Source organism: Sciurus vulgaris, assembly GCF_902686455.1.
Source record: "Sciurus vulgaris genome assembly, chromosome: 7".
NCBI classification, from domain to species: domain Eukaryota; kingdom Metazoa; phylum Chordata; class Mammalia; order Rodentia; family Sciuridae; genus Sciurus; species Sciurus vulgaris.
In genome coordinates, this window is record NC_136467.1 from 139,081,242 (window position 1) to 139,094,175 (window position 12,934).

At 49.4% G+C, this 12,934-nt stretch overlaps 1 long non-coding RNA gene across 1 annotated transcript; it reads right to left on the reverse strand.

The window, feature by feature from the left end:
• Positions 1-8,717, reverse strand: LOC306665151. The gene is made up of 3 exons (XR_013764931.1): positions 8,063-8,717; positions 3,279-3,431; positions 1-1,647 (listed from the first exon to the last, which is right to left on the reverse strand). It is a non-coding gene; the product is annotated as an uncharacterized lncRNA (long non-coding RNA).
• Between the last annotated feature and the right edge of the window lie 4,217 nt (positions 8,718-12,934).

A 12,934-nucleotide genomic window follows, 5' to 3' on the forward strand; every position in this document is an offset into this window, starting at 1 on the left:
AGTGATCCCATTTTTATTTGTAAACAAAATGTCAATGCACTTTTGATCTGGCTTTAATGTTATTTGCCTGGATTTGGAATCCACTTTAAAGGGAATCTATAGTTGCCCTTGAAGAATGCTAACCCCATGGCTGGAAAGAGAAGGGCTTTCCAAGGCAAAAGGCTTCAGTGGATCACCCACCAACATGTTTCCAAAGTCACCCCCTGCCCACCATTCCAGGTGAATTGAAGTTCAGTCACATGGTTTTGAATGAGCCCAATGACGATGATGCCATGACTTGCTTCTCTTACAGGAGCATCTATGAACTCAGATGTCATTCTTTTTGTCTTCTGGCTTTAAATGTCCAATGCAGACAGACTGTCTGTCTCCTGTCGCAATTTTCAAAGGGCCAACACATTTCTAACAAAATCCTCAGCACACAAGCATTATTTGCCTTCATGAATGAAGTATATATATTATACAACGTAAGGAACTTGGCCACATGCTCACCAAACAGTGACAGGTGTGCACACTCCGGCAAGGCTGTATGCATCCACCTTGCATACTACTGGAATAGAACACTGGAGGGCCTGCATGGTAGCTGTATTCAGTGGTGTTTAAGCAAAGCATCAGTGACACATGGCTCTAAAGCAATATTTAACTTGTCCCTTTACTGCACATGACTCACCAGACCCATTAGGTTCACGAGTGTTTCCAGGATCTGTAGACATGAGAGCTCACGGATCCCTGAATTGCCCGTTCCTCGGTTCAAAGCCCCTCAACGTCAGCCTGCGGCCAGAGCTCCTGGGTTTTAGGCCGATCATGTCACTGGAGACCTCACCTCACCAGACCACTGAGCTAATCAGTATCAGGAAGGGACCTTGGTAAACCTCATGCTCTGCTGGGGATTTAGGACAATGAGTTCCTTTCCATCAACTTTTAATTCCTGAAAATACCATAGGTGCCAAAGATGGTCGTGTGTGCGTCTCTCCAAGTCTTCAGCAGCGGGGCCCTGAGGCAGCTACAGTCGCTACAGGCGGGGGGTCGGGGGTGGGCAAGGGGGATGATGCCGGTGGCGAAGGTGTCCACTCCTAGATGGCATTTAGTCCTGGGGAGCTGGGAGGGGACAGCAGGGCCACCCAAGGGGCATGAATGTAGTGTGGAAGTCAGTTTTCCATTGCTGTAATAAATACCTGAGATAAAAAATACCTGAGATACAAAGAGGAAAGGTTTATTTGGGGTTCACAGTGTTGGAGGTTTCAGTCCATGGTCACTTGGTCCCAGTGGGCCTATGAGGAGGCAGAGCATCATGGCAAGAGCATATGGTGGAGCAAAACTCCCCGCTTCGTGATTGAGATGTGAAGAAAAGAGAGGAAGAGCTGGGGTCCCACTAACCCCTTCATGGGGACACCCCAATAACTTAAGGCCTCTTACTTGGCTCCCCCTCTTCAAGTTCCCATTATCTTCCAATAGCACCACCTGGGAACCAAGTCTTCAACCATGCCAGTCTTTGGAGGACAGTCCATGTAGTGTTCAACCTGCCCAATGAGAACAGCAACTCTGCTTTTAGCCAACTGCTGCAAAAGTTCGAATCTCAGCGAGTGCTTGATTTTGCTTCCCCAGGACCCCATCATCTGGATCTCTAACTGCTTCACCTTTTAAGCCATTCTGGATTGGAGTAATCACATTGTTGTATCATTGTTGATTTTTTAATAATGAAAATAAACTTTATTACATCAAGCAAAAAATACATACAAAATACAAACAGTTTTAGTCATTTTCTTCAGGATGTTTTGATCAACTTACAGTAAATGCAGAACCGAAATCCATATAGGGTCTTAGTATGAAATTTTTCAGGATCCTTGACAGGTTTGGTAAGTTGCTCTTTCTTCTGTATTTATAATTGTGCTTTCTGAAAGTTGACTTCAGAGCACTGAGAGTCATGCCAACACCTAAGCAAAAAGTTCCATTAAACAGAATCTACACTGTACGCAAACAGGACCAGCTCCTCAGTGAAGCGGGCCGTCAGTATGCATTAAAACAGAGTCCTTAGAATTGAATGAGCTTATGAGAAGAACAAAGAAAAATCGGAGGTGATGTGATTGTATTCCAAAGGGAAGAGTAAAGGGAGATAGTGTATCTTGAGCCCACTGCAAAATAACTTCACATGCTTTTTTTAAATCAAGGCTTTAAAAAAATTTGTAAAACCTGGGTGGTTCCTAACTACTTAGCATGCACATCCTAACTAACTGTCGAGTCGTTTCTCATTCTTTGAGACTAGAGGCTCAGAAGATAGTGAATCATGGGAGAGAAACTGTCACCATTCTGAAAACAAGAGCTTTGTCTGAGCAGGGGAGATGAGCTGTAACTTCTCATCCAGCAGAGAGACAGGAAGCTTCCAAGCTAACAGCGGGGCGAGGACCTGGCATTCAGACAAGCACTCATGGATGATGTCTCCGTGGCGTTCTTGCTCCCTGCAGAGGTGGGTCTCATCTCTTTTCCCAACTTTTCTGTCATGGCCAGCAGTTCCACGTATTTGCTCTGTGGCACCTGGCTGTTCCCAGTTCCTAACCATGGTGGCTCTTAGTCATTCAGCAGCTGGCCGTGCTGCGAGGACACCGCCATGTTGGCGGAAGGTGCGTGGGTGCTTCCAACCCGCCCGGTTCTGCAGCACATCACCCATACACGTGGTGGGAGCAGAGGCGCCAGCACACTGTGAGCCCAGCCAGCTGCTGCCCTGGCCGCTGGGGCCAGCATCAGTAATTTTGTGAGGGAAGTGCTGGGGATTGAACCCAGGGTGTGTGCTTGCAAGGCAAGCACCCTACCAACTGAGCTATCTCCCCAGCTGCATCAGTATTTTGATTACAGAGAATCCTCTGTTTCCTGGTCTACGATTGCTCGAACTTCAGACATAAACAGAATATTTACTTATTTATTCAGTGACCCTTTATCACACTTACCTTAGCCTATAAAGACTGATTTCTGTATTGTTACTCAAATGATGATGGACCATAGGTCACCTACACAGCTGTCCATGGCAGCCTTAAGGGGTCAGTCCCAGGATCCCCACAGGCACAGTCTGAGGCTGCCCAAGTCCCTCCTATGGCTGGTGTAATGTCCACACGGAACCAGTGCACATCCGGGGCACTTCCCCCATATCCACATGACTTGTAATTCCTCAGCCAACATAAATGCTAGGAAAATCGGTGCTACATTATATGTTTAGGAACTAATCACAAGAAAAAAGCCTGTCCCTATTCACCACAGACCCACTTGTTTTCTCCCTGAACATCACCCACCTGCAGCTGGTTGGATCCACGGGGGCAAGGACTGGGCGCACACCTGTAAGGGCTGTTGTCTGAGCACGTCACACTCCTCTCCTGGCTGCTCTGAAAAATGCTTTTCTTCTGAGAAATGGTTTCTCTGTGTAGCTCAGGTACAAATCCGGATCTCTACTTTGTTGGAAGAAAGAGGACTCCTAGCGAAAATTCTAGAATCAAGACCCCCCCCAATCCGGCCCCACCCATGTGACAGTTGATTCTGAATTTCTTTACAGATTAGATCACCGGCCTTGGCGGGCTCTGGACTCGCATTGTTTCAGCCTAGGGATGTGTGGGCTGTTGGTGAATGTGTGTGCAGCAGGGCCAGTCCCAGGGCAAGCTCAGCGAGGGGACAGAATTCAAAGACAGGTGGGCAATGAATGGGGGAGGAGGTGGGGGCTGGACAGGGAGGAGGGCCTGAGTTGCGACTCAGGCTCCCCTTTGTCAGGAGGTAGAGCTTGTGGGACCAAGGCACCCACACCCAGCACTGCTCCCTTCCTGATCCTCTCCCCAGCCCCCAGTTTCCCATCACACAGGTGCAAGGGATGCACAAAGCTACTTCCTGAGCAGAAATTGGGACAAAGCCAACAGGTGAGCTCAACCTTGGCACTTTCCCCGGGCTCCTGAAAGGAGACTACCGAGAAGGTTCCTAAAAAGGTTTAGAAAAAGAATAAAAGAGGGTGGGACAGGGGAGATCTTTAAGCTCCAGGACCCAAACACTTTCCTGGAGCAACTTTCATCTCAACACACACATCCCTGGGATTTTTCCATCCATTCACCAATCACCACACCTTACCACCATCACCAGCCTGCCTCCCTGACCAAGGAGAGACACAGTGCAGCCAAGGCTAAAATGTGCACCTTTTCCAGCTTTAGGGACAAAAAGAAGGTGAAGGAGGAGGAGGAGGAGGAGGAGGAAGAGGAAGAGGGCGGCGAAGAAGGGGGGAAAGAGGCTGGCTGAAAGAGAATTTTGCCTAGACTCTGCTGATCTGGACTTGCAGGTAAAGAAAAAGCTGTATAAGTAAGAAAGAGGAGAGGGAGGAGGAGGAAGGGGAAGGGGAGAAAGGGGAGGGGGAGAAGAGGAGGAGGAGGGGGAGGGGGAGGAGATCCTCCTCCCACCTTCACCATAAGACAAGTTTGAATCCCAACTGCATCACTTACTAGCTGTGTGACTTTAGGCAAGTTTCTTTACCGTTCTGTGTCTTGCTTTACACACTTGTAAAACAGAGGTGATGCTAATGAGGAGGAGGAAGAGGAAGATACTACCAATCTCATAGGCCGGGAACACTTGGAGTGTTACTATGTGCAAAAACAGGGAAATGCCCAACACCTAGGAAAGCTCCATCCACTGCAGCCATGAAACCCCCCACACACTCCCAGCTCCCACAGGGATCAGTTTTCTCCCTCAACTTCTCTCTGCCTCCCTGCATTGCCAGGATGCCTCATGAGCACCTGTCTCCACCCCAACCCCGTTTTCCCCCAGGAGGCAGACCAGGCTTTGGAGTCTGACTGCTATGGTCAGAACTTAGTTGCCAATCTGGGGCACTGTTGGGAGAGGGTGGAGCCTATAGGTGGTGGAGCCCAGTGGAAGGAAGTGAGGTCATTGGGGGCATGTCCTTGAAGGAGATTGTGGGACTCCACCCCTCTTCTCTTCCATTTCCCAACTGCCATGAGGTGAGCAGCTTCCTGCACCATGTATTCCCACCGCCATGATGTTCTGCCTCACCACAAGCCCAAAAGCAAAAGAGTCAACCAGACATGGACTGAAATATCTTAAACCATCGGCCAAAAGAAATCTTTCTTTTTTAAGCTAGTTGATCTCAGGTAACAGGAAGCTGACTAACACACTGATCAAAATGAATTCAAGCCAGGTATTATGGGGCATGCCTGTGATCGTGAGGCAGGAGGATTGTGAGTTCAAAGCCAGTCTCAGCAAAAGCAAGGTGCTAAGCCACTCAGTGAGACCCTGTCTCTAAATAAAATACAAAATAGGGCTGGGGATATGGCTCAATGGTCAAGTGCCCCTGAGTTCAATCCCCGGTACCCACACCACCCCCCCCCCCCGAAAAAAAAAGAAATGAATTCACACCCTTGTTGCACATCATTCTTGCTTGGACAAGTGCAAACCCTCCCAATCTGGGCTTCCTCTATCCTACCTTCCAGACTTAATCTCAGCCGGGAAGTTGCCAGAAACAAATGGGAATGTCTTCCCTGAATTCAGCACATAGAGGCATGCTGGCTTCCACCACCCTCCATTCTCTAATTCTAGTGTCCCTCCAGGTTTCCTTTCCATTCTTCACCCCTCACACCACATTAGGCTACCAAGAGCCACCGTGTAAGGGGCATTCATTGCCTTCCCAATCCTGTGCTAAGGATTCTCCTCATGTCAGCCTCTCGACAGCCCAGAACTTTGTCTGCCTTTCCTGAGAACAGGACTCAGGTCACGTGAAGATGGAAGGCCACAGAGCATAATGGAACAGGAAGCGGGAGAGGTGGAGAAGCATTTCCCACCTTCCTAGTTGACCCGAAGCCGAGGGGCAACTGGGACAATTAGTCACTCTAACAATCCTGCCATCCATGGCACCCAGGAACCCAGAAAATATATGTTGCTGCCAAAGCAATTGCTCAGAAGCCACAGTGACCATCTGGGAAAGGTATGTGTCTTCTCCAGGCTTCAATTTCCTCATCTGTAAAATGGGTTTACACAGAACTGTACAAGAACAAAGGGCATCAAACATCTTTCCCAGACTGTGTTATGGCTCGCTCTCCACAGGTGCCTGCCTCCAGCCCTGGAATCCACACAGCCTCACTCACTGCAGCCACCCACCCGGCCACTTCCTTACCCTCTCCAATTCCCAACTGCCTCAAAAATGGGTTCAGGGTAGAGATAAAATAAATTACAATACAAGAAGCTTGTCTATTTTTTTTTTCCCCTAGTACTAGGGATTGAACCAGGGGAGCTCTCTCGCTGAGCCACATCCCCAGTCCCTTGATTTTTAATTTTGAGACAGAATCCCACTAAGTTGTTCAAGCTGGCCTTCAACTTGCGATCTTCCTGCCTCAGCCTCCCAAGTAGCTGAGATCGCAGGCCTGGGGCACTGTGCCTAGCTTGGAAAATTGTCTTTAATCCTGGACCATGAACACATCCAGAGATACAGGTCCCCTTCCCACTTAATAGTCACACTTTTACAGGAAGAAGGAAAAAAAAAAGGGGGGGGGGGAGTCAGCTACAAAATACCCTTTGTCAAGACTCCCTGACCAGGACTTGTGGGTAAAGAGGACTCTGAATAATTTTTTCTTTTGTCACGAGAAGGAAGAGCACAAAGCCCGTGGATGTAGACTGCTGGAAAACCCGTTCTTCTCCCACTTAACCACCAACAGGGAAGTCTCAGCTGCACGAGGGTGGAACTGGTCCTGTGAGTGGCGGTCAAGGAAGGGAGGGCGACAGAGTGCCCCTGCTCAGGTGGAGGCTTGCAACTGGAGCCATCAGACTGCAGAGGACACGAATTCCTCCACCGGGGGTGAGGCAGAGCCTGCTCAGAGGACCAGGAAGCAAAAGGACAAGGGAGCAAAAGGCACAGCCCTTGGCTTGGAAGAGGCCAACACCCCAGGCACCTCCATTAAAGCACCTGGCTCAGTCCATTTTGTTGTGACCTCTGAGTCCTGGCCCCGTGCAGGACAAACTGTACACCCTGCTCTGCAGCCCCCTGGGACCCCTGGCTCTGGGTGCTGTGGGCTCTTGGGGACCAATCAGGCCTCATGGAGAAACCTCTCTGGCAAGTGGTCTTGGAAACCTTTCTGTGAAGGTCAGAGGCTCAGATGTTACTATTTTTTAACATTCATTAAGTGCCAATGGCATGCTGAGCCCATGGAGAAAGCAGAGATAGGTAGATGTGGTGGGCAGGCACCACGCGGAGATAAACAGATGCGTGGCATTCCAGAGCTCTGAGGGAAGATGCCCCTCAAAGCCAGGAGCAGCTTTGTCTATGCTGTCATCCCAAAGTGGCATTCCCAGAAATTTCCACCCAGCGTTTGGCGATAGGACAAATCAGAGCTCAACGACTTCTTGGCCACAATAATGCTCAGCCACAAACACCAGCTCTGCCAGCCACTCCCCAGAGGACAAGACTGGCCCTTCACTCAGGCACTCAGTAATGAAAGGGCAGCTGGAGGGAGGGAAACAGCCCAATGTTCTTCCCTGTCACCTCTCCTGGATTGGCCTGTCCCTGCCCCTGGGCTAGAACAGTGCAGGATTTCATCTGTCCCAAAGGAAAAGCCTCCACTATTGGAAGGCATGGCGGCAGTACTGCCCAAGGGGTTAGCAGAACAAGGGACCAGCTTAAGGGTGCATCTGGGTGAAGCACCGGCATCCCCCAGCCCGGTGGTGTATAGATCCATGGACTCAGGCTCCAGCTCTACCCTGAACTGAGAGACAATTACTTCTCTGGACTTCAGCTTCTGGGTCTGTAAAATAGAGGGCTTGGGCTTAATGGGTGTTCAAAGGTCCTTTGAGCTCTCCGATGCAGCCACGTGAGCAGAGGCTAGCCATGCATGTCCCCAAAGGCAATTCAAGGCCCTTTGAATTCAATCCCACAACCCCCGAATGCAGGCTGGCTCCTCTCTGCCAGGAATGGAGGCGGAAGGTCAGGAGGTGATTCAGTGGACTGCCGTGGATTCTCCCATACAGTGTCCGTCCTCAGCTCATGACTTACCTTGTGACCTTGCCAGGTCCCCACCCGCCCCCAGCACGTATTCTTGCTCACCTTGCAATTCATATTCACCTTGCAAATGACTCATGGTGGCCAGGGACAGGACGCCCCAGAACAAGCCAGTAGGTCAGTGCCCATCTGCCCCTTCCCCAGGTGCCACCACTGGGAAGAGTCCGGGTTGTCAGCTGTCCCTAAGCCTGAGGAGCTCCTTGAGTTACAAAACAGAGAGGACATGGAAATTGAAATAGGAGAAGCTGCAAGCAGGGGCCAGAGGGCTTCTGGGGCAGCTATGGAAAGACAACCCAGTCAGAGGCCACATAATTTATTGGTTCTCCTGGGGAGACATATATGGTTATAAAGAGAACCTCTCTGAATCACAAGACTCGCTGTTCAACGAAGCAGCTCCACACTTCCTCAGAGAAGATCCAGGCAGGGGAAGCACCTAAGGATGGCTTGCCAGCACCCACTTAACTTTTCCTACATCCTTCACAGGCTGTGGGGCTCAGAGAACCACATTCCATCCCCTGGCAGGGACGGAAGAGCCTCTGCAAAGGGCAGGGTCTTTCTCAGGACCATTGGGCAAGCCTGGGCCAAGCTGATCCACAGCTCCAGCTCTGGTGTGCCCTCCTGAAGTTCCCACATCACTGTGCCCACCCAGGGAGGGGATCGGAGGACTGGGGGTGCCCTGAAAAACCAAGGGAGTGAGCCCCCCAAAGGCCCGAAGCATCCCTACCAGCCCACAGACTACAGCCCTGAACTGAAGCACAGGGCAGGAGGGAGAAGGCTGGCCTGTGGAAACAATGTCACGCGGCCCCAGCTACAAAAACAGTCTGCTGGGACGTAAATGCCACCGGGGGCTGAGGTTGGATCAAGTGGCTGCTTTCTTGGAAACCGGGCTTCCAGTCGCTAGAGCTGATAAGGCAGGGAAATGGCTACGCTTGGCGTTCATGGGAAAACATTTTGACATTGAAGAAGAGCTGGACATGTTAACAGCTGAGAAAAAACAGAACGGCCCTGGTTAGTGGCTGTACTACCCGCTGCGAAGGGCGGGGGACTCAGATTACCAGCTCGGGTGCAGCAGGCGAATGAATCAGTCTCTGCTCCTGAAACTGAGGAATGACAATCCCAAAGGACACTGGGACACCCTGGCTGCTCCCCCGGGGTGCAGCCTCCACAGTGGACAGTGGCAGGGCCTTGCAGGGCATGTGCTGGAAACAGCATCCCCTGGACACATCCGGGCTGGGGATGCTGAGGTAGTAGTACCATGAGGCTGCAGATGAGGGAAGGATCCTGCAGGACAAAGAAGGGGACACTATGCAGTGGGGCCCTGGAAGCTGCCTAAGGGGACAGGATCTGCATCAGCAGGTGTGGATGGACAGAAGGGGCTGGCCTGGGCTGGGGGGTGTAGCTCAGTGGTAAGTGTTTACCTAGAGTGTGCAAGGCCCTGGCTTCTGACCCCAGAATTGCAAAAAAAGGAGAAGGGATTGGCCTTGGAGCCTCCATTAATGACTGCGCCGGAGGTTGGGTCAGCCTTCAAAGGGAAACAGTTTTGGTGATTCAAGAAATAAAACTTGTGGGGCTTTGCCACAGGGTTGGCCTGACTGGCACTGATTTCTGCCCTGCGACAGTGTTATAACAAGGTGCCTTTACGTTTTTGTTTGTTTGTTTGTTTTTTGTTTTCAGTGGGGTGTTTTTGGGGGGCTTGTACCAAGGATTGAACTCAGAGGTACTCAGTCACTGAGCCGTATCCCCAGGCCTATTTTGTATTTATTTAGCCGAGCTGCTTAGGGCCTCACCAAATTGCTGAGGCTGGCTTTGAACTTACCATCCTCCTGCTTCAGCCTCCTGAGCCACTGGGATTACAGGTGTGCCATGGCTCCCGGCTGCCCTTACGTTTTAATCCACTGGATATACACCTTGCCTGGGATGCACGAAGCCTGGAACCTGCCCTGGAAGATCCAAACTCACACGGCACTTCCTGCCTCCCAAGGGATAGCCATGCACTGCCCACCATGGGAGCCTCCCATCACAGCCCCGCCCTTGAGCCTACCCCAGCGCCTGTTTCTGCACCAACAGAGAAGCAAGAGCAAATGGGTCCCGCTGCTCCTCTGTGATTCTCTAATCTCCACAGATGCTCTCTAAAGGGCGGCTTGTGTTCCAGAGGGGCAGGGGAAGAATGGAGGGAGGATGGAGAAGAACAAAGGAAAGGATAAGGGAGAGAGATCTGAGGCCAGCCACCGAGAGACTCACCGTGGGCTCCCACTGTAAGCCGGCGGGGCTCGCTACCAGGCCCGGAGGTGCAGGGAGGACATGCCCTCGGATAAATCTGAATTTTAAAAAAGACTGAAAAGTTTCACCTATTAAAATACCCTCAGAGATCTGCTTTCAACACACTGTCTCCACAACATGATTTTGTTTTGGGAAAATCACTTACTCTTTCACTCATTGTTAGAATGTCACTTTTACCTTGAAGGGGCATATTAAGCTGTTCTTCATTTTGAAGAGTATTTTCTGCATAGCTTTGAACTGACAGCCACTTATCAGACAGATCAAAGTCAGAAATTTTGGAACAGCGTCTTCAGGTTCGACAGCTCCTCTGAGAGTTTTGCTGCGACTTATACCTCTACTTGGAATACATATTTTATATCCAACTCCCATTTTATAAAAAGTGTAAGGATCTTACTCATTAGAAGTCAATTTTATACACATTTAGCCACGTCAGGTGACATCCTTATAGCACAAGTACTACCTGTAACAAGTCACCAGCAGGAAAGTGAGAGAGTGTGTCACTGCTGACCTCCAGTGACCATCTCACAGACAGATCAAGAAAGGCTATTGATATTAATCCATATGTTTTATATTAATCAAGTCCAATTATTTCATAATTTTATTTTAAAATAAATATGTGCTGGGTAGAGAGCTTTAGAACACATAAACTATGAAAAGAAAGGAAAAAGCAGCCAAATGTGACCTAGAAGCTTCCAGTCTATATGATCAAGGAGAACTGACCGAAAAGGAAAAAAGGAGAGGACCAAGTTTAATGGGAAAGAATAACTTATTGAGTGCTTACTACAAGCTAGGTCATATTCAAAGTGATATTCATGGATTTAGTCACTCATCCTCACAGCAGCTCTGTGAGATAGATGTTATGCCCATTTCACAGATGGGACTGAGCTACAGAAGGGCTATGATTTTTTAAGGCTGAGCTGAACTTTTAACCCAGGCTCTCCAGCTCAGAGGCCCACAAGCCAAATCACTCCCCATATAGACTTTCTCAAAGATGAGAGTTCAGTTGTGTTTCAGGGACATCTCACATGCAAAGTGGTCAGTTGAAAATAACAGTCCAAAACTCAGAAGAGTGGTGAGAGATGGCAATGGAGTTAAAGATTCCAAGGGTATGGGCATCGAGGTAGAGTTGCAGCCACGAGAGTACTCGAGATAAGAAGAGAGACTGCACCATGTTGGGAGAGGAGAGGAACTTGGAGATACCCATGGAGCTGGACACTCCTAAAACATTCCCAAAGACCTGGGTTCTGGATGCTTTTTATCATGGATGGTCCATGTTTCTGCGTGTGATTTTCAGCTTCTCAGGCTCTGAACCTCCAAGCCATATGTGGACAGTCTGCCATTGTCTTGGTGGGACATGCAACTTCCACTACAGTAGCCAGAAAGCAGACATTTTCTGTCTTAGCCTTAGAGGCCCAGGCTAAGCAAATGCCTGGCCAGTCTTACAGGCAGGGTTCTGTAGCAAGAGACACAAAAGCAGAGGACAGCACTGGTGAGTTTCGGTGGGCACCATCGCAGTGTCCAGTGGTGGCCAGTGGCCAGTGCTTCTCACCTGAGGCTGACGTGGGGTCCATCTTCCCTTGGCTTCCACCCATTCTCTAGCTTGTTCTCTAGTCTTTCTGTCTGTGCTGTGAGCTTCCTGATATTCTTCCCCAAGTCTTTTTTCTTAGAATCAGCTTCTCATATTTAACCTATCCCTCTGTCTACCAATGTGTTATTCCTTAGATGATTCTATTTTTTTTCTCCAATTTTTGCTTTCCTTTCTCTCCTGTTGTGACAGGCTAGGGAAGTGGCTACAGATTTTTACCTAAGCACGTGCCCCAAGAAACAGTCAGCTCTGAAATGTTATGGTAGGGCACCACACATTGACAGACATGATTCCTCTCTATCCTGACAATTATTAAAGTGGAGATGGAATAGGTTTGAATCCTGATTCAACTTTCTTAATTAAATGCATTCCCAGTTCCAGCCCCCACTTGCCAAGGTGGGTTAAAATGGACAGTGCTAAACAATGTTCATATTCCACGGCCCCAGAACACACAGATAGCCCAGGGTTTCCTCAAAGAAATTAGGCAGGGCCTTTATCCAATCCTGAATAGTCACGACAGTCATCTCTAGGCATCTGAGGGGAGAAACTAAAACCCACAGATGCTCAAGTCCCTTATATAAATGGTGCAGTATTTATACTAAGCCTATAGTAGACTTTAAATCTTCTCTAGATTACTTATACTACCTAGTACAACATAAATGCTGTGTGAGTAGTTATGCTGTACTACCTAGGGAATAACAAGAAAAACATCTTTCTGTCTTCAGTTCAGTTAGAATGTCTTTGAAGTACTTTCATCCCAGGTTGGGTGAATCCTGGGATGAGGAACAGAGACAGAGGGCTGACTATCTCTTTGATGCTCAGTTCCACTGCCACCCTAGGCTGACTGTAAAGATGCCCCTCACAGCTGACACCCCACTGTCCACTGGTAGAGCCATACGGCTTTTGCCAGCCTTCCTAAGCCACAAGGCCTTGTGGCCAACCGTACTGTCCTATCTACCCCAGGGCCCAGAAGTGCTGATCAACAGGTGTCCTGGAGCCACCTGTGGATCCTCTTGGCCCAGGTGGCATCTCTCACACCTGGACCTCCCAAG